This window comes from Mus pahari, chromosome X, assembly GCF_900095145.1.
Source record: "Mus pahari chromosome X, PAHARI_EIJ_v1.1, whole genome shotgun sequence".
Classification (NCBI taxonomy): domain Eukaryota; kingdom Metazoa; phylum Chordata; class Mammalia; order Rodentia; family Muridae; genus Mus; species Mus pahari.
The window spans coordinates 36,980,578-37,002,813 of NC_034613.1; positions in this window are offsets into that span (position 1 = coordinate 36,980,578).

Here is a 22,236-nt window from a genome sequence, read left to right on the forward strand (position 1 = left end):
ACACACACACACACACACACACACACACACACACACACACACACACACACACCTCCTTGGTCAAGATAGAAAAATCTATCATGTGCTTCCCTTGTGTTTCTTTAATCAGTATCTAAATTCAATTATGGACCAAATCATGTGTACATGTGGTCTATCTTTGCCGAAAATTGCCAGTTTACATTTTCTATTTTACCATTTGTTTTATTTAGTTGGCATACTGTTTTCAGATTATATAGAAATTGTTATTTCCCAGTCCACCTCCTTTTCCAATAATTTAGGCTGTTATAACACAGAGTAGGGAAACAGACTGGATTTCTAAATGTACTTCACAGAGCATTTATTTTTACCATGAAAAACTGTGAGTATGTTTAAGGGTGTTTTCTTGACATTCTTTTTAAAGGCTCCCAGATTTTATGGTGGCTCATACAAATTTGTGTCTAGATACTTATATCAATCAACCAGACACACCAGGGCATTTCTCAATAAATATATGCATTCGAACAGCCCATCCTTAAAATATGACAGAATTATTATGACTCTAAAATATGAAGCAATTATTTTTCTATTTTAAGCTTTTATTTTGAAATTTTAACATAAAACCTCAGTAACAGAAATGACAGCAAATATTATAAAAATCTGATGTTTATTTTTATTATTTTTGTTATTTTACTGTTCCCTTCTCCTCTCATCAGAACATATACTGCATGCAACACTTATCTTATGTATATAGTACTTGTATTTAAGAAATTGTTAAAGTGTATGCTAATGGAATGCTACTTAGTACTATTTGGTTTGCTAACAGACTGAGCCTAGATAAATTAAGACGAGATACTTATTTTTCACAATTCAGAACATTTGAAAGTTCTAGGACAAGGTATTAATACCTGCTCAGCATCCAAAGAGACCCTTCATGCTTCATCATAATACAGAGGAAGACATCATAGGGCAAGAGAAGGTACTTTGATCAGTACTAGGTATTTGATCAAGAACAGAAGGTGTTTGATCAAGAAAAATATAAACTTCCACACAAATATCAATCAAATGTTTACAAAAATCATGTGAATAAGGAGTTATTCTATATCAATAACTGTTGCTTATGTTGTTTATCAATTATGAATCCATGACACTATTGTTTGGCTCATATTTATTCATCTTGACGACAATATAAAATAACCAATTATCCTTAGTTTGGCAAAAATTCAGTTTTTTATGGTTCATAACTTTCAGTAATGAAACTATAAGAACAGTCTTGAAAACACTAAGGCAATTGGTCATACCTTGAATGTATGATGAAAGACTTTATTACTGAATATTTTTGTAATTCAAGACTTCAGGATCTTATTAGCTTTGTGAAATTAAAACATGTACTCTATCTGATATACATGATTGTATTTTTCAAGTTTACTATGAGGGTAAGCACATCAATGACTGCATTCTCTATTTAGATAGGAAACAGTATTCAATTTCTCCTTTGGGGTACTATTTTAAAGGTTACTCTGAAATTCATTGTATATACTGAATGTCAGAGACTGGCAGATTGAAAAGCTACAGATTTAATCAACAGTCCTCTATTTAACAGTTCATAAAAGTAGTTACAACTAAGAAAATATCAACTAGAAGAATAATGTTTGATATACAAAAGCCATAAAATAATTCACGAACAAAAAGATACAAACCAGTCTCTAAAGTTTAATCCATCCTAATGTTAACTTGTCTTTACTCATTCGAGTTACTTGCCAAGCATACTCATGTTAAACAATTACAGCTAAAATAGAATGTGAGAAAATTGAATGTTCTTCCCTAAGTGAACTAAAAATGATTCATGTATATATTGTTATTCTAAGAAATACTGTAATTTTAAACTAAAGAAATCAGGGATTGAAGAGATTTCTAAATGGTTAAGAGCACTTGATGCTCAATCATGAGGTCAAAGGTTCAGATCCAAGTTCATATGTAAGAACATGTGAATTCATATGTGTCTGTAACTCCATTTTTTGTTTTTTGTTTGTTTTTGTTTTTGTATTGAGATGACAGTGAGATAAAGAAAACAGGGTTTCTCTGGGTTTTAGCATAACTGAGAGAATATAACCCTCATGTTCATGGACAGACCTTGACTCAAAGAAATAAAATGATATAGTGATAGAAGATGCCATCCAGTGTTATTATTTAACATATATGCACATGCAAGCACAAACATGTGTGCAAACACTCACATTATACTTGAGTATCCATTTTCCCCTGTGTACCTCTACCATTCATGCTTATTGTCTTAAATTCCAAGACCATAAGAGATGTACTGGAATAGATCCTGGTAAGAAAAAGGCAAATATGTCACTTATAGCAACCATTGTTTCGAATGTACCAAAGAACTTTTTAAAAAGATTAATTTATTTTTTTAAGTAATATAAGAATCTGAAGAAATTATCTAGGTAATTATCTTCAAGACTTTTTTTACTTTTCCTTTTCCAGTAACCCATTTGTATCCGAAAATGGTTCTAATCAGTTACTCTTTCTTTCTTAAAATTAACAATTAATCTACAACTGAAGATATCATGACATGAATTTCTTCTGAATAAATTAAAAATAGATTAATACTTTGTTTTTAATATATTTCTTTAAAGGGGTGCATTAAACTTAGTTCTATTTGGGATTATTATCTTATGCTCTTTGCTATGACCATGAAAAAGTATTATAACATGATTTCAATGCCAATACAGGAATGAAAATAAGTGTGAAGTATTTCAGCTTATTATCTAAGCAAGATATGTTATTGACTTAGAGATTAGGAATCCCACATTTGTGGACAAGAAATTGATGATAACTTACAACTTATTTTGACATTAATCAGAAGTTTATGAAGACACATCAATAAACTTTCCATAAAAATATCTAATCATTATATTCTGGTTAAAATATGCTTGGGTAAAATGTGTCATATCATAATTAAAATGCATTAGATTTAAAATAGTCAAATTATTTCTAAGCTTACATATCATCTCTTTTACTTTTTATATTATATTTACATCAATTCTGCTTTCTTATTGCCCTGTCCAAATCCTCCCATGTTACCTTCCTTGCTTTCTTTCAAGGCCATGCTCAAATTTTCATTAATTGTTGATTATATATACATGTAATAAAATTTTATAATATGAAATCTGGTCAGTCTTTACATTTCTAAGGATGCAATAGTGGCACACACACTTTGGGCGAAATTAATAGCTCTCTAATTGGATTTTAGACTCATTGATACATTGCATGTATCATTTTAGGGCTAAGTATTTGATATTGGATAACCAATTGTTATGCTTTTCCCTAGGGAAGATTATTTCTCTCATTCTTAGATTCTTTAGTTCCCTATAGCTCATTGTATAGGATCAAGGTCTCTTGGGCTTTTTTCCCCCTCTCTTCTTTGGCAAGCCTATTGAGGTCATCCTTGTATAGCTCATATAAAACAGCCATGCTCATGAGACTTTATGTTTGTAGCTTCAGGCATTATCAGAAGACAGAGTCTCACAACCATTTTCCTGATCTATTGGCTCATACAGTCTTTCTGTCCCCTCTTTCACAATTTTCCCAGAGCATTCAGTGAATGAGTTATTATTATAAAAGCATCCATTAGTACTGAGCTCCAGAACTCTGCATTTTGATTGGTTGACATCTTCCTGTAATGGTCTTTAATCCATTTCAACTCTCTTTGGTAAGGGTTGAAGACAACACTTCTCTGTGAGTAAAAGTGAAAATATCTTGAATATAATTATGGTGGTTTAGGGAAATGGTGGTTGTAGACTCTCCTCCAATATCCCAATAGCAGTGGATATGTAACTAGGTTTCCAGTACCAGGCATGATATCCCTCTTGTTTATTGAGTCTAAAGTCCAATTAGAGAGCTATTAATTTCCCCCAAAGTGTGTGTGCCACTATTGTATCCTTAGGGTTACTATTCCATGCTGGTCATTTTTGTGGTTAATATGCCTCATAGATGGATAAAATTACTGGATGTTTCCCTCTTTTGGATGTATGAGTATTTGGTATAATGAAAGCTCCTCTTCAGAGAGGATGCATTGATTCACTTCAATTTCAGAGCAGGGTCCTCTGATTCCTGTGTCTGAATTATGTGATATATTCAAAAGTATGGTCTTTCTAGGTAAGGCCAATAAGAACAGCCTGTGTATTTTGTGTATTTCTTGGGAACTCTTACCAACAACTTGCCAATGCCTGTCATTAATATAAACTGGGTAATCAAGCTTTAAAATTAGTAAGAGGCAAAAAAGGAGATTTTCGCCACTCAGGTAAAATCAAAAGTAAAAACAGTGCCACAATCTATGCTGGTGATAGTGATGACTCCCTCAGCTCCCTTACTGGAGCTTCCTTTAGATACATATCCTCCATTGCCTGAAAATTACCCTGAAGAATGGGGTGAGGATTTTAGTAATCAATCTAATATTGAATTCTCTGCACTTCCTGATGAGGATTTAGGAAAGCCTATGTAAATGCTAAGTTTACAACTTAGGTAGCAGAATTCATTTCCCAATTCCTCCCTAGCCTCAGGAACTGCACTTAGTATTTCAGATGCACTAACTAATCTATTTAAACTCTAGAAGGAAAGCATTAGATAGTCTTCACATATTATCTTGAGAGGCAAGAAATGAACTATAGCTATTTGAATCAGATAAAAGAGGCTTTCATGTATCCAGTGGAACCTTTGCTGTCTTTAAACTTACTTATTTTCCTTACTAAATTATCTCCCACAGATATTATAGCACACGAGGATAAATCTCTGGAATGGATTTATTTATACCATAAGAACTGTAAAATACTGATTGCTTATCTTACTCTTCTTTCTCAATTAGTAAATCAGGGGAGCATCCAATGTCAACAATTATATAGGCTTGATTCTTGCTGTATTATAGTGCCTTTAACTAAGAATCAGTTTTTCATAGCATTATAGAACTGTATGGATTTTTGAATTTTCTTCTTTGATTACTGTAGGAAAGATAGGAAATCATTATTATGCAACCGGTAAGCTTTGGGATTTTCTTAAACAAACTGAATTTGTGAGAACAAAAACATGTGCAACCTTCTCCCATTCCATAGGCAGAGACTTTAATCTTATTCATGGTTTATCTAATTGTATAGGAAGAACTCAAGGTCTAGATATTTATCAGTTTATTAATATATTTCTTTTTATTCAGATAAACAAATGGAACTGGCTATTGATTCATCTGTTAGTCTGTTCATAAACCTTAAAATATTGTTTTAGATTCTGATTGTTGTAGGATTATTTCCAGCTATAGACTTATACACATGTACACTCTATCCTCCTGATGCAATAACTTTCCCCATTTGACATCTTGAGAATAAAACAGGCATATATTTGCCACTGTAGATGGATTCACTGAAATATTATGGATTTCCCTTTGGATCCTTTAGCCTAGGAATATCAAAGACAATGTCAGAGAGTGAGGAGACAATGGAAGTCACCAAAAAGATAGTGAATCTCCAGTTGAAGGGCAAAAAGAGATATCAACTGTATCATGAGAAGACAAGTCTGTCCCCCTTTGCTAAATTAAGACCCTATGCACCAAGGGATAAGTTACTACTATTGGCTCTCCATTGATGACTGGACATTGGGACCAGTAATATACTCATTCATTCATCTAGAGAAAGGATTGCATTTATTTTTTTTCTTTGGGATTGAATTCAATTCTTATTTGTATTCCTATTAAAGTCAAACATGGCCTTACATTCATTTCTTAATGGTTGAATAAATTCTATGGTGTCAGTGTACCACATTTTCTTTAGCCACTCATCCATTTATGGTCATGCAAGTTGTTTCTAATTTCTGGCTATTATGATGAAGGAATAATGTACATTATTGAAAATGTTTATATAAAAGGGTTGAACAACCTCTGGGTTGAAGCCCAAGAACAATATAGCTGGATTTTGAGATAGAACTATTCCCAGCTTCTAGAGAAGCCACCACACTTCTATAGCGGTTTCACTACAGAAGTTTCACTATCACTAGCAGTGGATAAGTGTTCTCCTTACTTTAAATGCTCAACAGCATGAGGGCTCATTTGTTTTATTGATTTGGTGATTCTGACTGATGTAAGATAAAACTTCAACCAATTCTTTCTTCCCTTTATTTTCTTTTCATCAGCTCTCCAGTTGTACTGGCTAGTTTTGTGCCAACTTGACACAGGCTGGAGTTATCCCAGAGAAAGGCGCTTCAGTTGAGGAAATGCCTCCACAAGATCCATCTGTAAGGCATTTTCTCAATTAGTGATCAAGCAGGGAGGTCCCCTTGTGGGTGGTGCCATCTCTGGGCTGGTAGTCTTGGTTCTATAGGAAAGCAGGCTGAGCAATCCAGGGGAGGCAAGCCAGTAAAGAACATCCCTCCATGGCCTCTCCATCAGCTCCGGTTTCCTGACCTGCTTGAGTTCCTGTCCTGACTTCCTTTGGTGATTAATAGCAACATGGAAGTGTAAGCTGAATAAACCCTTTCCTCCCCAACTTGCTTCTTGGTCATGATGTTTGTGCAGGAATAGAAACCCTGACTAAGACACAGGTCTTCTGTACATGGAGGTATACTATATCACTGAGAAATTTTGTTTTGTTTTGTTTTGTTTATTTATTTACATTCCAACTATTGTTTCTTGACCTTCTGGTCCCTCCTCCCACAGTTCCTCATCCTACTCCTCCTCCCCCTTACCTCTGAGAGAGTGATTCCCAGGCACCAGGACTCCCTTTCCATAGGGCCTCATCTCTCTTGAGAAATAGGCAAATCTCCTAGGGAGGCCAGACCAGGCAGTCCTAGGCTATATATGTGCCAGGGGCCTCAGACCGCCCAATATATTCCTGCTCCTGGTTGGTGGCTCAGTCTCTGGGAACTGCCTGGGCTCCAGGTTAGTTGGTGATCCTGGTCTATTTATGGGGTCACCCTCCCCTTCAGCTTCTTCAACCTCTCCTTCCCCTAATTCAACCATAGGAGTTTCCAACTTCAGTCCAATGGTTGGGTGTATGTATCTGCATCTGTCTCAGTAAGATGCCTATAAAGCCTCTCAAAGGACAGCCATGCCAAACTCCCATCTTCAGTTTCATCTCCATTTTTATCCCTTCAGTTCTTTTACACAGGAACAATTTTTGATCAGAAATTTTGACTGTGATTTAGTTACCCTCTCCCTCTACTTGAAGCCCTCTCTATCTACTGGAGGTGGACTTTCAAGTTCCTTCTCCCTATTGTTGGACAATTTGGCTAAGGTCACCCCCAGTCATGAGACTCTTTTACCTCCAGGTTCTCTGGCTCATTCTACAAGATTCTCCTACCTCCCCTTACTATGAGGTTATATATTTCCATTCATTCTCCTGGCCCACTTAGCTTTCTACTGTCATCCCACCATACCTGATCCTGTACCCCTTTCCCCTCTCCCTTCTCTCACCCAAGTACCTACCTTCCTTTGCATCCTGTGATTATTTTCTTTCCCCTTCTAAGTGGGATTGAAGCATTCTACTTGTTAACCTTCTTTAGCACTGTGGGTTGTATCCTAGGTGTTCTGTACTTTTTGGCAAATATCCACTTATCAGTGAGGACATACCATGCATGTCCTTTTGTGTCTTAATTATCAGACTAAGGATGATACTTTCTAGTTCCATCCAATGGCCTGCAAAATTCATGATATCCTAATTTTTAATAGCTGAATAGAATTACATTGTGTAAATGAATCACATTTTCTGTACCCATTCTTCAGTTGAGAGACATCTGTGTTGTTTCCAGCTTCTGGCTATTATAAATAAGGCTATAATTAACATAGAAGAAAAAGTAGAAAAGAACCTGGAACTCATTGGCACAGGGGGAAATTTCCTAACCAACGAACACAGGCTCAAAGATCTACAATTCATATATGGGACTTTATGAAACTGAAAAGCATCTGTCAGGCAAAAGCCACCATCAATAGGACAAATTGGCAACCAACAGATTGTGAAAAAATCTCCAGTGATTCTACACCTAATAGAGGGCTAATATCCAAAATATATGAAGAACTCAAGAAGTTAACCTACAAAAATTCAAATATCCCAATTAAAAATGGGATACAGAGCTAAATAGAGAATTCACAACAGAAGAATGTCGAGTGGCTGAGAGACACTTAAAGAAATGTCCAAAGTCCTTAGTCATCAGGGAAATGCAAATCAAAATGACCCAGATATTCTACCTTATGCCAATCAGAATGTCTAAGATCAAAAACTCAAGTGACAGTATATACTAGTATATACTAGGATGTGGAGAAAGAGGAACACTCTTTCATTGCTGGTGGGATTGCAAACTGGTACAACTACTCTGCAAATCAATCTGATGGTTCTTTAGACAACTGGAAATGTTTCTATCTGAAGACCCAGCTATACCACTCTTGGGGATATAACCAAAAGATGCCACACCATACCACAAGGATACACGCTCCATTGATTATTTCTTTAAGTGCTTCTTTGTACTTTGGGTTTCTTCTCTGGGAAAGTTTCTTTTGATATATGTACTCCATTTTTCAGTTTGGGATATTTGTGCTGATTTTTTAGTTCTGTATATATTTTGTATATTAGTTCTCTATTTGATATAATGCTGGCAAAATATATCTTCTTTGCTTCAAAGGTGGTGTCCTTTGTTATAATGTGCTAGATTTATAGGTAAATGTTGCTTATATTTTTAAACATAATTTAACAATTTTAAGTGTATTAATTTCTCCATGTATTGTGATTTAATGTTTTGCTTGATATAGCATTCTGGATTGGCATTTGTGGTCTCTTAAAACATGCAGAACATCTTGTCAAGCCCTTCAGTTTTCAGAGTCTCTATTCATAAGTAAAAGTTATTCAAATAGGTTTTCCTTTATATGTTGTCTGGTCTTTCTCCTTTGAATAGTTTTTTAATATTATTTCTTTTGTTTTGTTGTTGTTGTTCTATTTTCATTTATCATGGGAAATTTCTTTTTTTTTCTAGTCTATTTAGTGTTCTGTATGCTTCTTATTCTTTGATAGGCATCTCCTGCTTTAGGTAAGGAATTTCTTTCTTTGATTTTGTTGAAAATATTTTCCATGTCTTTAAACTATGCCTTTTCTCCTTCTTATATTCCTACTAATTATAGAGTTGGTCTTAGCATTGTGTCCAAGATATCTTGGGTGTTTGTGATTGGTTTAATATTTTCATTAACTGGGGTATTTTTTAGGATGCAAATTTTAAATTTTCCAAAGTGGTAGTATAAGGACTATGATAGTCTTGGCTCTTACTAGTGGACAGATCAGAACCTACTCTCAGAATTTCTCATAAATCTTTGTCTGCCAATAAAGGTCATGTCCCTCAGACCTAAAACAAATAGAGCATGTGAGTCCTTACTAACATGTAGCTGGTCCTAATACCAAAGCACACATTGTAGCGTCCTGACTCTCCCCATTCTTCCCCCACTATGCTATCTCCCAGGCTTGCCAGTTTGCTGTCTTACCTTCTGATCCAAGGCATTTCCTTTATATCAACTTGGCTCTTTGACCCCGTATCTCTTCTCTCTGCTCTGGAGTGATAGCTCTGGCCATTGGCAGTGTTATCGCTGCTCCATTTCATTGTTAGATTTTTTCTTATCCTCTTTAAGACACTTTAACACATTCATAAATGTTATTTTTAAATCCTTGTCTGTGTTTCATGTATACTGTATTTCTTAGGGCCTAGTGTAGTATAGTAGACTTGCTAAGCTCTAGTGGAGACATACTGTATAGGCTGTTATGAGTGTTTTTGTTATACTGGATACTTGACATCTATCTTTTACTGATTAGAATTCTATGTACTTCTATCTATTCTTTTTTGTGCAGTGTATGTACCAGTCTCTGGTTTCTGTTGTCATCCCTGTTACTTAGAAAAATGTGGCTACTGTGAGTTGTCTACTAAGGAATGCTTCTAAGATTCTGCCAGGTGGCTTGGGTCCCATGTAAAAGGTATCTTTAGATATGGGAAGCTGACAGTTGTGGAGATGGGCTAGAAGGGAGTGGCAGGCTGAGCAGGTACCCTGGAGACAGGAAACAAGGCATGCCACCAAAAGCTGTATAGATCATGCTGTGATGGCTATTCCTGGTTGTCAACATGATTACATCTAGAATGAACTGCAACCCAGAAATGGAGGGTTTACCTGTGATCCAGATCTTGAGGCTAGAAGACAGGTTTCTGAACTTGATCTTGACGTGGAGATCTTGAGGCATAGTGGCCATGAAAATCTTAGGCCCAGGCAAGGTAGTATATTAATTCCAGGAGACTGAAGCAAGCAGATCTCTGAGTTCAAGGTCTACCTGGAACAAAGCAAGTTTCAGATCCAGGTGTTTTGGTAAACCTTTAATCTGAGCCATACCTTCTACTGGAGGCCTGCAAAAGTACATTAGAAGGAAAATTCACTCTTCTTCGACTGCATGCATTTACTTGTCAGCACATCTGCTGGAACCTACTTCCACAGACCAGCTTAAACAACTAGGTTCATGGGACTGAGCAATTGCTGGATTTTTGGACTTCCCATTTACCGCTGCCCATTATTTGGTTAGTTGGACTATAATTTCCTTTAATATATAAGCAGACATTCCATAAGTTCTGCGACTCGAGAGAACCCTAATATAGACACATGGGAATGTGTTGCAGAGAAGAAGAGTCTGCAGCAGGTGAGCTGTTACAGAGCTGGAGATAAGACTGGGGATAGAAACTGGAACAGAGGAGGTAGAGTGAAGGTCACCTACTTGGTTGCCTGGCTGCTGGCTGTTTCTAGGAAGTGCTCGCAGGAATCTGGGGCTAAGATGGAAGATGGGGTAATGGATGAAGATAGGAAGAGAAGAACTGTGTGACCCCCCTGGGGATAGTGGCAGAAAATAAGGGGGGCAACACATCAATGTCTCTGCTAAAGATCAGGGGATAAAAGAGAGAATTGGAGGTTAGGAGGTAGAGCAAAGATGCCAACCTGTTTTCCTGGCTGTTAAAGGCAGCAGGTTTCCAGGGAATGTCTGAGGGAGGTGGCATCTGATGTAAAGGGGTTGGGTGGTAAAAAATACTATAGGAGAAGATATGTTGAAATTCATTTTTGAATCATTATCTTCAAATTATTATAGGTTTATGTCTTAGGGTTTTTATGCTGTGAAAATACACCATGACCAAGGCAGCACTTATAAGAACAACATTTAATTGGGGCTGGCTTACAAGTTCAGAGGTTTAGTCCATTATTATCAAGGTGGGAACATGGCAGCATTCAGGCAGATATGGTGCAGGAGGATCTGAGAATTCTAGATCTTCATCTGAAGGCTCCTAGCAGAATACTGACTTCCAGGAAGCTAGAATAAGGGTCTTAAAGACCACACCCACAGTGACACACCTATTCCAACAAGGCCACACCTTCTAACAGTGCCACTCCCTGGGTCAGGCATATTCAAATAATGACAGTTTATCAAAACATAACCAAGTTGCAAGCATATACATATTTATCATACATATACATGGGATTTAAAATATTTGGCTTTTGCAAATTGACAATTTTCACTAGCATTCCATACTCAATATTTTTAATTGTCCTTATAGATTCACAGTTCTTTTCATTTTTAAAGTACTGAATAATATTCTAACATATATATATGTATAACTGTGTATGTATTTACCTACCAGTTAAATGGAATTTTGGAGGATTTCCAGTTTGGGTGATGAGCGATAAACCTGCAATAAAACTCTTATGTAACATTTTGCTAAAGATATATTTTCAAATCATATATATATATATATATATATATATATATATATATATATATGAAGTCATATCATATTATTTAGTCTCCAAATAAATTGCTAAATATATTCATGACTTGGCTGTATTATTTCATTTTACACTCAAAACAAATGACTTTCTGTCATTATTTCTGCTTTTTCATTATTCATAATTTTTTAATTTTCAATTTTCTTATGTCCTATGTTGTTAAGTGTCTTTTTATATGTTAATTTCAATTTAGATATTTAGTTAATTTCCTTGTTGGTTTAGGGATTTTTCTTGTTTCCAAAATTATTTTTTTTTATATTATTACATGTAAGAAATTTTGTGGGTTGTGTACAATTTGACAAAGAACCTTGCATTAGACAGGGTTCTCTAGAGTCACAGAACTTACAGATATTCTCTATATAGTAAAGGAAATTATTGATGACTTAGTCTGAAGTCCAATTCCCAACAATGGTTCAGTAGTAGCTGTGAATGGAAGTCCAAGGATCTAGCAGTTGCTGAGTCCCATACGGCAAGAAGGTGAAAGAGTGAGAACTAGACTCCCTTCTTCCAATGTCCTTATATGGTCTCCAGCAGAAGGTGTAGCCCAGAATCCCAGATGACCTTGAACTCAGAAATCTCCCTGTCTTAATCTTCTGGAATCCATAGNCACTATGCNTCAAGATCTCCATACCAAGATTCAGATCAGCTCCAGCAGAAGGTGTAGCCCAGGTTAAAGGTGTGTGCTATCACACCTTTAATCCTTTGAACTTGGAGATCTCACTGTCTTAACATTCTGGAATCTATAGCCACTGTGCCCCAAGATCTAGATCAGAAACTTCTATCTCCCAGCCTCCAGATTAGGGTCACTGGTGAGCCTTCCAATTCTGGATTGTAGTTCATTCAAAATATAGTCAAGTTGACAACCAGGAATAGCCACTACAGACCTATAAAACATATGCTTTGGAAATAAATTCTTGAACATTGTGACTTGTTTTTTCCTTTTGTTGATGGTGTCTTTCCTAGGGAAGAATGAATGTTTAATTAAACCTAAATTCTTCAATGTTTTCATGAATTGTGCCTTTGCTATAAAGGCATTATCACCAAATCCAAGGAACCTAAATGTCCTCTTGTGGGTTTTTAAGTGCTTTATAACTGCATTTTATATTTAGTTCTACCATCCATTTAAGTTGAATTAAATGTGTTAAGATTTTTATTGAGTTTTATTTTTAAATGTTTGTTTTTTTTAATTATGTGCATGTGTGTCCTTTTGTGGATATGTGTACATAAGTACAAGTTTCTATACAGAAGAAGTTATCTAATCCCACAGAGCTGGAATAACAGGCACTTGTAAGGCATTTGGTATGGGTACTTGTATCTTCACTCAGATCCTATTAAAGAGGAATATATACTCTTAACTGCTGATACTTATTACCAGCCTCTAGAACCTTTTTTATATGGCTGGATATGATTATTTTAACAGCTGTATAATGCTGTTATTTCTATATAAGACTGATGATATGAAGTGAAACTGAAAGATATATTAAAATGGTGAAATTATGCATGTCATATTTTAAAATATTATTGACAAAGAGCCATGTAGAAAAAATAAAAACATAATACTTGAAGAGAATGTTACATATGTGGATAATGAAGAGAAAAATAAGATGCTCAAGAATAAGTACATTCTCATCTCATAAAAATAAATTCACAGTAGACTAGAAATTAAGTAACCATCATTGGTAATATAAAATTCCATCCAAATGTATGTAATGAAAACTTAAGAGAAGACCTGTGAAAGACTCAAGGCTCATAACCCAAATCTATTACATAAATGAATCCTAATAGTGGTGTAACTAAATGAAGTTTATTTTCCTTTTTGGGAAAAAAATACTATAAAAAGGCTGAATATATAAAAGCATTGTTCCACTGAAACAAAATATATAATCTGGTTACTTTTATATGCTTACAGTTTTAATGTCGAGTATGCTTCATCTAAGGGAAGAAGGCTATTTTTATTTTTATTTTTATTTTTGGTGAACCTGTGGAAAATTAAAGAAAACAAAGATAAATTTGAAAACAGTCCCCATTTTTTGAAGGTACATACAAATAAAAATATGCAAAGAAAGTATATGAAAATATTGCTAAAATAATTAAATGCAAATCACTGCTACAGACAGTTTAAGTAACAAATGAAATACCAAAAATTTATGAAAAAATATACAAATGACCTAGGTAAATATTCTGTCCAAACTGTCCCTAAGATAAACACAGAATATTGTGTAGTCATTAGCAATGAAATAAACTTCTGTTGATGGATGCAGAAATTCCATTTTTTTTCTTTTTCTTTTTCTTTTTTTTTTTTTTTCTTGAGAGGGTTTCTCTGTATAGTCCTGGCTGTTCTGGAACTCACTCTGTAGACCAGGCCGGCCTCAAACTCAGAAATCTGCCTGCCTCTGCCTCCCGAGTGCTGGGATTAAAGGTGTGTGCCACCAGGTCTGGCTGGAATTCCATTTTCTAATAGCAATTTATGATAAACATTTGTAGAAAATGGAATTACCGTGAAGTGGTCTTCAAACATCAAAATAAAATCCCTGGTCCTTATAATCTTAGTACACTAATTATGATAGATTGCAGAGCTCATCTTTGAAAAAAAAAGTACTAAATACCATGTTATTTGGGTATCAGCACAAGTATAAAGGTGGAATATAGTTAGCCAGTTGGCTCTTCCATAACTTGTGTTTCAAATCAAAGTTGAAAATGTATGAGAGATGTCACTGTATGGTTACATCAATCATAATTAACCTAGCAATATTCTATAAGGAATAGAAACCGAAAACACATACACATACAAATGCATGACAGCCTGTGATTGATCACAGCACTAGTGAAGTGAAGAACAAAGAATCAAGAGTGCAAGGGCTCAAGATTCTATACTGTGAGCTAAATGTCACCATAGACTACATGAGATCTTGTCTCATTAAGAAAATAAAACTAAACCCTGAAAAATTTATTAATATACACATCACAGTAAATTTTCTAACATTTTATAATAAAGAAGTGATATTTTGGTAATGTGTCTATGGTGTCAATAAAATATGAGGCTAATCCTTAAATACATTATTGAACTATTCTGAAATGATATCAGGAGCACTAAGCCATAGGCTTCTGATTGTAGACTGGGTTTCTATACTAAATATTTAAGGGAAACAGTATAAGGTGCAGTGAATCTATATTTAGTCATATTTTCAGTATATTGTCTAATAATGTTAAGGTTTCTGTAAGCGAACAGGTCATACAGGTAGGGGTAATTTCTGGTTCTCTCTAAACAACTCTTCTATGAACAATTTAGAGGAGCTCCTAAGATATTACACAAATCTCAACAAGGAAATTTTTTTTTATAATGTACTCTTCAATGGCAGTTAGTGGGGGGATATTGTCCCCATTATACCTATAAGCATATGTAGGATATTTAGGTGAGAAGTCTCAGTATTCTATAATCCAAATAATCCTGAAAGATAAAAAACAATAACATAATTATGTTAATTAGTTAGAAGTTTAAATAAAGATATATGCTAAAGTTAAAAGGGTGATTAAATTTTATTTTAAACTATAAAGTTGGTGAGGACACATTCACCTAAATTTAAACATCCAAAGAGTTGCATTAATGCCATGAAACCAGAAAAGACCAGGGGCCGAGATCATGTATAATAAGCAAATATACACAAATTATTATTGTATCAGCTTAGGATTGCTTGTGTATGAGGATTATGCATTTATCAACACTGAAGGCAGTGATGTAAAGGCTTCAAAACCTTCTGTTATGACTCTTGGGAGGTAATTCATTCATAATCTGGAATATTCAGTTGGGATGACTATTAATGTTTCTTTGAATCTCAGTTGAATTTGCAGTGTTTTTAATGGATGCTTATTTCAGATTCATATGCAAAATATGTAATGTTTTTCTCAGTTCTTTTCTGTTCAGTAACTTATTTGCATATGTCTACAGTTACACATTCACTGGTAGAATTGAACAATCATATTTTCTTCTCTGAAGCAAAAAGAAAATAGTCCATTGATACTGTTGTTTCACTCTTTATCAAGGCATTATTTTTATGTGGTACAAGAGTTAATTTTCTGGATACTTTATTTTGTCTTAGCGTGGACACTGCTACTTAAAAAACAATGACTTACATTTGAAACGTTATAATCCTATTCATTGAGATGAATGTTGGCAATGAATTAGGCACAAACACAATCTCGTTGGAAGTCTAAATTGGGACTAGAAACTGTACAAATGAATTCAATAATTGCAATCATTACTTACAGGCCACCGAGGATTAATTTTTATTGGCAGTAGTTCTTAGCATTTGACATTGTTTTATAAAAAAAGATTCTATTTTTCTGAGACAGATGCTATGATAATTCACTCTATCAATGATCAAATACTTTAAAAACCATATGACTAATAATACTTATTGTTGAAATGTCCAGTTCTGTGGGTGAGGAAAAGAATGAGAGGCAGTTACATTGTCTTGTAAGTAATGTATTCAGCTTGTACCCTCTGCTCTAGTTTCAGATACATAAAATACTTTTTTGTTGAAAATTACAAGATATTCTTTGAAAATCCTGAAAGCATTATGTTTAAAATTGGGGCTACTAAATTTCATTATAATATATGTATTATCAAAAGAAAGGCCATTCAGAGACTGCCTCACCTGGGGATCCATCCCATATACAGTTAACAAAACCAGACACTATTATAGATGCAAAGAAGTGTTTGCTGACGGCTGTCTCCTGAGAGGTTCTGCCAGTGCCTGACAAATACAGAGGTGGATGCTCTCTGACTGAGCACAGGGTCCCCAATTAAAATAGAGTAAGAACCCAAGATGATGAAGGGATTTGCAGCCCCATAGGAGGGACAACAATATGAACCAAGCAGTATCCCCAGAGTTCACAGGGACTAAACCACCAACCAAAGAGTACACATGGAGGAACTCATGACTCCAGCTGCATATGCAGCAGAGGATGGCCTTGTTGGTCATCAACAGGAGGAGAGGTCTTTGGGCCTGTGAAGGCTCTATGCCCCAGTGTAGGAGAATGAAAGGGCCAGGAAGTGGGATTGGGTAGGTTGGTGAGCAGGGGGGGGGGGATAAGGGATTTTCAGATGGGAAGCCAGGAAAGGGGATAACATTTGAAATGTAAATAAAATATCTATTAAAAATGTATGTATTATCTTTGATAATAAATTCTAAAGTTGTTCATATATTTATAGCACTTCTATTAAACTAAATTTTACATCTACTAGAAAAAAATTGAAAATAGTCTGTTAAGATTTCCATGAAGAACTTAATCTACCTAACTTCTTCCATATTTTGTCCTCTGAAAAATAACAATGACCTAGCCTAGTTGTTTCATTCTACAAGTCATGTGTTGAGAGAGAACTAAAAGGAAAAGTTGTTAGCAGAGATCAGCTTTCTTTTCATACTGATCATGCTTTTGGTGTAATTACTTGTGTAAATTTATGACTGTCTAATTATTAGGATCCTAGTAATCTCGTACTAATGTGATGCTAATCCACATCTGAAGTATAGCATGTCCAGATTTTACTTTTCTAGCTTGAATACCTTTCTGGAGGGTATACTGTAAGAAACATTACCTTCCTTTTATTCAGGGTACAAGGTGAATCTTTTTTATTTATATTTTTTAATCACACTGACTCTTCACCTTATTCAAATCAACAATAATAGTTTGAGTCTTTCTTTTTTTTCTTTTCTTTTTTTGTTTTTTTTGTTTTTTGTTTTTTGTTTTGTTTGTTTGTTTTTTTGAGACAGGGTTCTCTGTGTAGCCCTGGCTNTCCTGGAACTCACTCTGTAGAACAGACTGCCTCAAACTCAGAAATCCGCCTATCTCTGCCTCCTAAGTCCTGGGATTAAAGGCATGTGCCACCACTGCCTGGCTGATTGAGTCTTTCTTATTAAAGGTACTATTCTTTTTCTTGACTCCTCAATATTTAAGAACTCTCATAAAGAGGAAATACATACACAAAGACCATGAAGAAGAGTTGGAGGGCAGAACAGGAAGGAGATAATGACTGGACTGCATAAAAAGATTAACGATAATGTGATGGTTTGCATATTCTTGGACCAGGGAGTGGCACCATTTGGAGGTGTGGCCTTGTTGGAATAGGTGTGACCTGTTTGGAGTAGGTGTGCCACTATGGGTATGGGCATAAGATCCTCACCCTAGTTGTCTGGAAGTCAGTCTTCCACTAGCATGGCATAAAGCATGATGGAAAACAGGCATACATGGTGCTAGAAAAAGACCTGAGAGTTCTACATTTGAATAAATGAGCAGCAGGAAGAATGAGATACTGGGCTTGGCTTGAGTTTCTGAAATGTCAAAGCCCAATGCTAGAGACACATTTTCTCAAAAAAATTCCACAACTACACTAACAAGGCCACAAATCCTTTCATGAATCTATGGTGGATATTTTCATTGAAATAATCAGTCTCGATTAGATGCCTATAGAAAAGTCAGTAGGATATTTCTTGATTGGTGTGGGAGGGCCTAACCAATTCTGGCATACGGTCTTGAATTCTATAAGAAAACAGGCTGAGCAATTCATGGAGAACAAAGCTTTTTTTTTTTTTTTTTTTTTTTTTTTAAGTGAAACAACTTTTTTTATTAGATATTTTATTTACATTTCAGATGCTATCCCGAAAGTTCCCTATACCCTCCCCCTGCCCCTGTTCCCCTACCCACCCACTCCCACTACTTGGCCCTGGTATTCCCCTGTGCTGGGTCATGTAAAGTTTGCAAGACCAAGGGGCCTCTATTCCCAATGATGGCTGATTAGGCCATCTTCTGCTACATATGCAGCTAGAGACACGAGTTCAAGGGGTACTGGTTAGTTCATATTGTTGTTCCACCTATAGGGTTGCAGCCCCCTTCAGCTCTTTGGGTACTTTCTCTAGCTCCTTTATTGGGGGACTTGTTTTCCATCCAATAGCTGACTGTGAGCATCCACTTCTGTGTTTGCCAGGCACTGGCATAGCCTCACAAGAGACAGCAATATCAGTGTCCTCTCAGCAAAATCTTGCTGGTGTATGCAATAGTGTCTGTGTTTGGTGGCTGATTATGAGATGGACCCCTGGGTGGGGAAGTTTTGGATGGTCCATTCTTTCATCTCAGCTCCAAACAAAGCTCTTAAGCACTGTTTCTCCATGGTCTTTGTTTCAGTTCCTCCTCTAGACACCTGCCTTGAATTCCTACCCCAATTTCTCTCCATGATAGAATATGGCCTGAGAGTTAAAAGGTGAAATTCTTCCCTCCACAAGTTGCTTTTAGTCATGGAATTTAAACTCAACAATAGAAATAAAATTAAGACAGAATGTTTTTTAAAAATTTACTTACTGCCTTTTCTCTTTCAGGTCCACAGCTCCTCCTGTCCCCATTGCAGATCTGGGTGCCCAACCCTCAACCATATCTGCTGCACCCACTCCAGTATTGACTGCATGACTGGCCAAAAAGCTTGGACAGAGTCCTGAGGTGAAAAGTTCATGCAAACTTAGTCTCTTAGAACCGTGGCATCCTGTAAAATGAATGCTCCAAACTTTCCTTGCTTTATTCAGTGAATGGATCTGTGTGTGTGTTTGTGTGTATGTGTGTCTTTTCAGTATTGTTTTATTATAGGTACCTCCAAGCAATGACTTGCCAAATTCCTAAGCAAAATTTAACTTTGCCTCCTGGCCTTCACCAATGTCCTAGGCAGTCCTTGAGCCAAACCTTGGCTTGGAATTCAGTTTGAATGCTACCTATTCAATAACATTCAGAATTGCCTCTAGTATTGTAAGAGAGATAAAGATAGAAATCAGGCATTACTATCTATTACATAGAGTTAGAAATCTCAGGGCAAGCATAGCAAAGTTTAGAATTCTTATTATAGTTATGCATGGCAGACTACATTACTTATTAGTAGAAAGTCCCCCCCCACAATCACTGAGAATAAAAGCCCATATATAGGAATTTACAATGGTTTAGGAAGTAGATCAGACTGTGGTTTAAAGAGAAACTAGAGTATTGCATTATTCATGAGAATGTTAGCTAGAGCAGAACTCCCTAATTAGAACTATGGCTTGGGTGTAAAATACCTTGCTCTGGGAGTGCAAAGACCTCACACCTGGCTTCTAAGAATATAGCTGACCTTAGATAGAGCTGACTTTGTCTCAGTTGTTTTATTGCCTAGTTCCTGCCAGTCTTTATGTATGCATTCCTCAGTTTTGTGTAAGAGTCATTAAGCATCTGGTAACCTCATTGTACCTTGGCTGATGTGTCACCTAACTTCCCTATTTCCTTCTGTATTAAAAAATCTGATGCTTGCTTTGAGAATTAACATTCAGATTCAGCACTCTCTGTGTTCACATCTGTTTGTCACCTTTTTGCAATCTACCTGCCCAATGCTACTGGGACTCTGATTCTCCCTCAGATTGAGGGGCCGATTGAGTCCAGTCTATGGGACATATCCCTGCCTGTCTCCTAGAAGGACTGTTCAAACAAGGCACACAGGATTACTATGACAAGGGGCAGAGGAGGCCTGGTCTAACCAGAGACACAGCACTGCCTGCCTCCCAGGATTCTTGCTCTACCCTAGAACACATAGCTTCACCTGCTTCCAGAGAGGCAGGTGCTCCAGTCCTGGACACCAAGATCAATAAACACCAGAGAAAAGCAGATGTCTAAAGAGAAGCCCAAGAGTATAATCAACAGAAGCTAGTGAAATTTAGCACCATAAAAACCTAAGTCTCCTACTATAGTAAATCATGGATACTCTATCACAATTAAAGAGCAAGATTTTTGTCCTTAAATTCCATCTCATGATTACAATAAAGGTATACAATCAGCACACCTCAGCAACAAAGGCAGGAACTACATAGTACCAAAGGCCTGAAAACATGGTTTTCAAACAAAGAAGTCTAAGAAACAAGCTGAAGTAGCCATTCTAATATCCTACAAAATAGAAGTTCAGCCAAGAGTAATCAAAAGAAATGGGGAAGAACATTTCATAGTCATCAAATGAAAAATCCACCAAGATGAAATTTCAATTCTGAATATCTATGCTTCAAATGCAAGGGTACCCACATTTTTAAAGGAATCTTCACTAAAGCTAAAAGCACACAATGAACCTCACATAATAATGGGAGTTCAACACCCCATTCTTACCAATGGAGAGGTCATTGAAACTGAAACTAAACAGAGACACAATGAAACTAAGAGGAGATATGGAACAGATGATTTCAACAGAAATCAACAGAACATTTTAACCCAAAACAAAAGACTGTACTTTCTCAACAGCTCAGGGAACCTTCTCCAAAACTGACCATATAATTGGACATAGAACAAGCCTCACAGATAAAATAAGTTTGAAATTCTATCAGATCACCAAGGAATAAGGCCAGAATTCTACAACACAAAACAGGAAGCTCACAGATTGGAAAAAGATATTCACTAACACTACATTAGACAGAGGGCTAATATCCAAAATATATAAAGAACTCAGGAGGGCTCACCTGTGATCCAGATCTTAAGGCTGAGAGATACAAATTTCTGACCTGGGTCTTGGCATGAAAATCTTGAGCAGAGTGGCTATGAATCCCAGGAAACTAAGGCAATGAGATCTCTGAGTTCAAGGTCACCCTGGGACAAAAAAGTGCCAGACACATGTGTGTTGCTACACACCTTTATTCTGGGCCAAACCTTCTGCAGGAAACTTACATAAGGACATTGGAAGAAGGAAGATTTGTTCTTCTTTGCCTGCTTGTATTTACTTGCCAGCACATCTGTTGGAATCTACCAGTCTTGTGGGACTGAGCAACTACACTATCCTTGTATTTCCCATTCAAAGATGACCATTGTTGGGAAGTTGGATTAGAGAGAATAAGTCATCATAACAAATTCCCTTTCTATATAGAGACAATCCATAAATTCTGTGACTCTAGAGAACCATGATATATATATATATATATATATATATATATATATATATATATATATATGAGAAATAAGCACATACTTTCAATTCTTTATACATACATTTACTAAAGCTTCTGTTCTATTTAAATGAAAGCAATTTTGATATAGAAAAACTAGGCAGCATATATGTTCTACGATGTAGTGATCAGATGAAAAACAACACTGTCCACTTTGATAAAGATCAGGAAGATATTAAATATTTACCTATAGTAGCCTTTTTTTAGTCACTCAATACACAGAATATCATTGGGAGCTACTTTAAGACATATATGGATAGATAGGAGAAAAACAAGTAAGTCAAAACATTCCAAAGAAGGGGGCCATAGACCTTTTCCAAAAAATATAAATCAAAAGTAAAATTTTATGGCTTTATTTTCAAGTATTGCTTTTATAACCCAACCACAGTATCACACACCAAAGAAAACAATGGTGTGTGTGTGTGTGTGTGTGTGTGT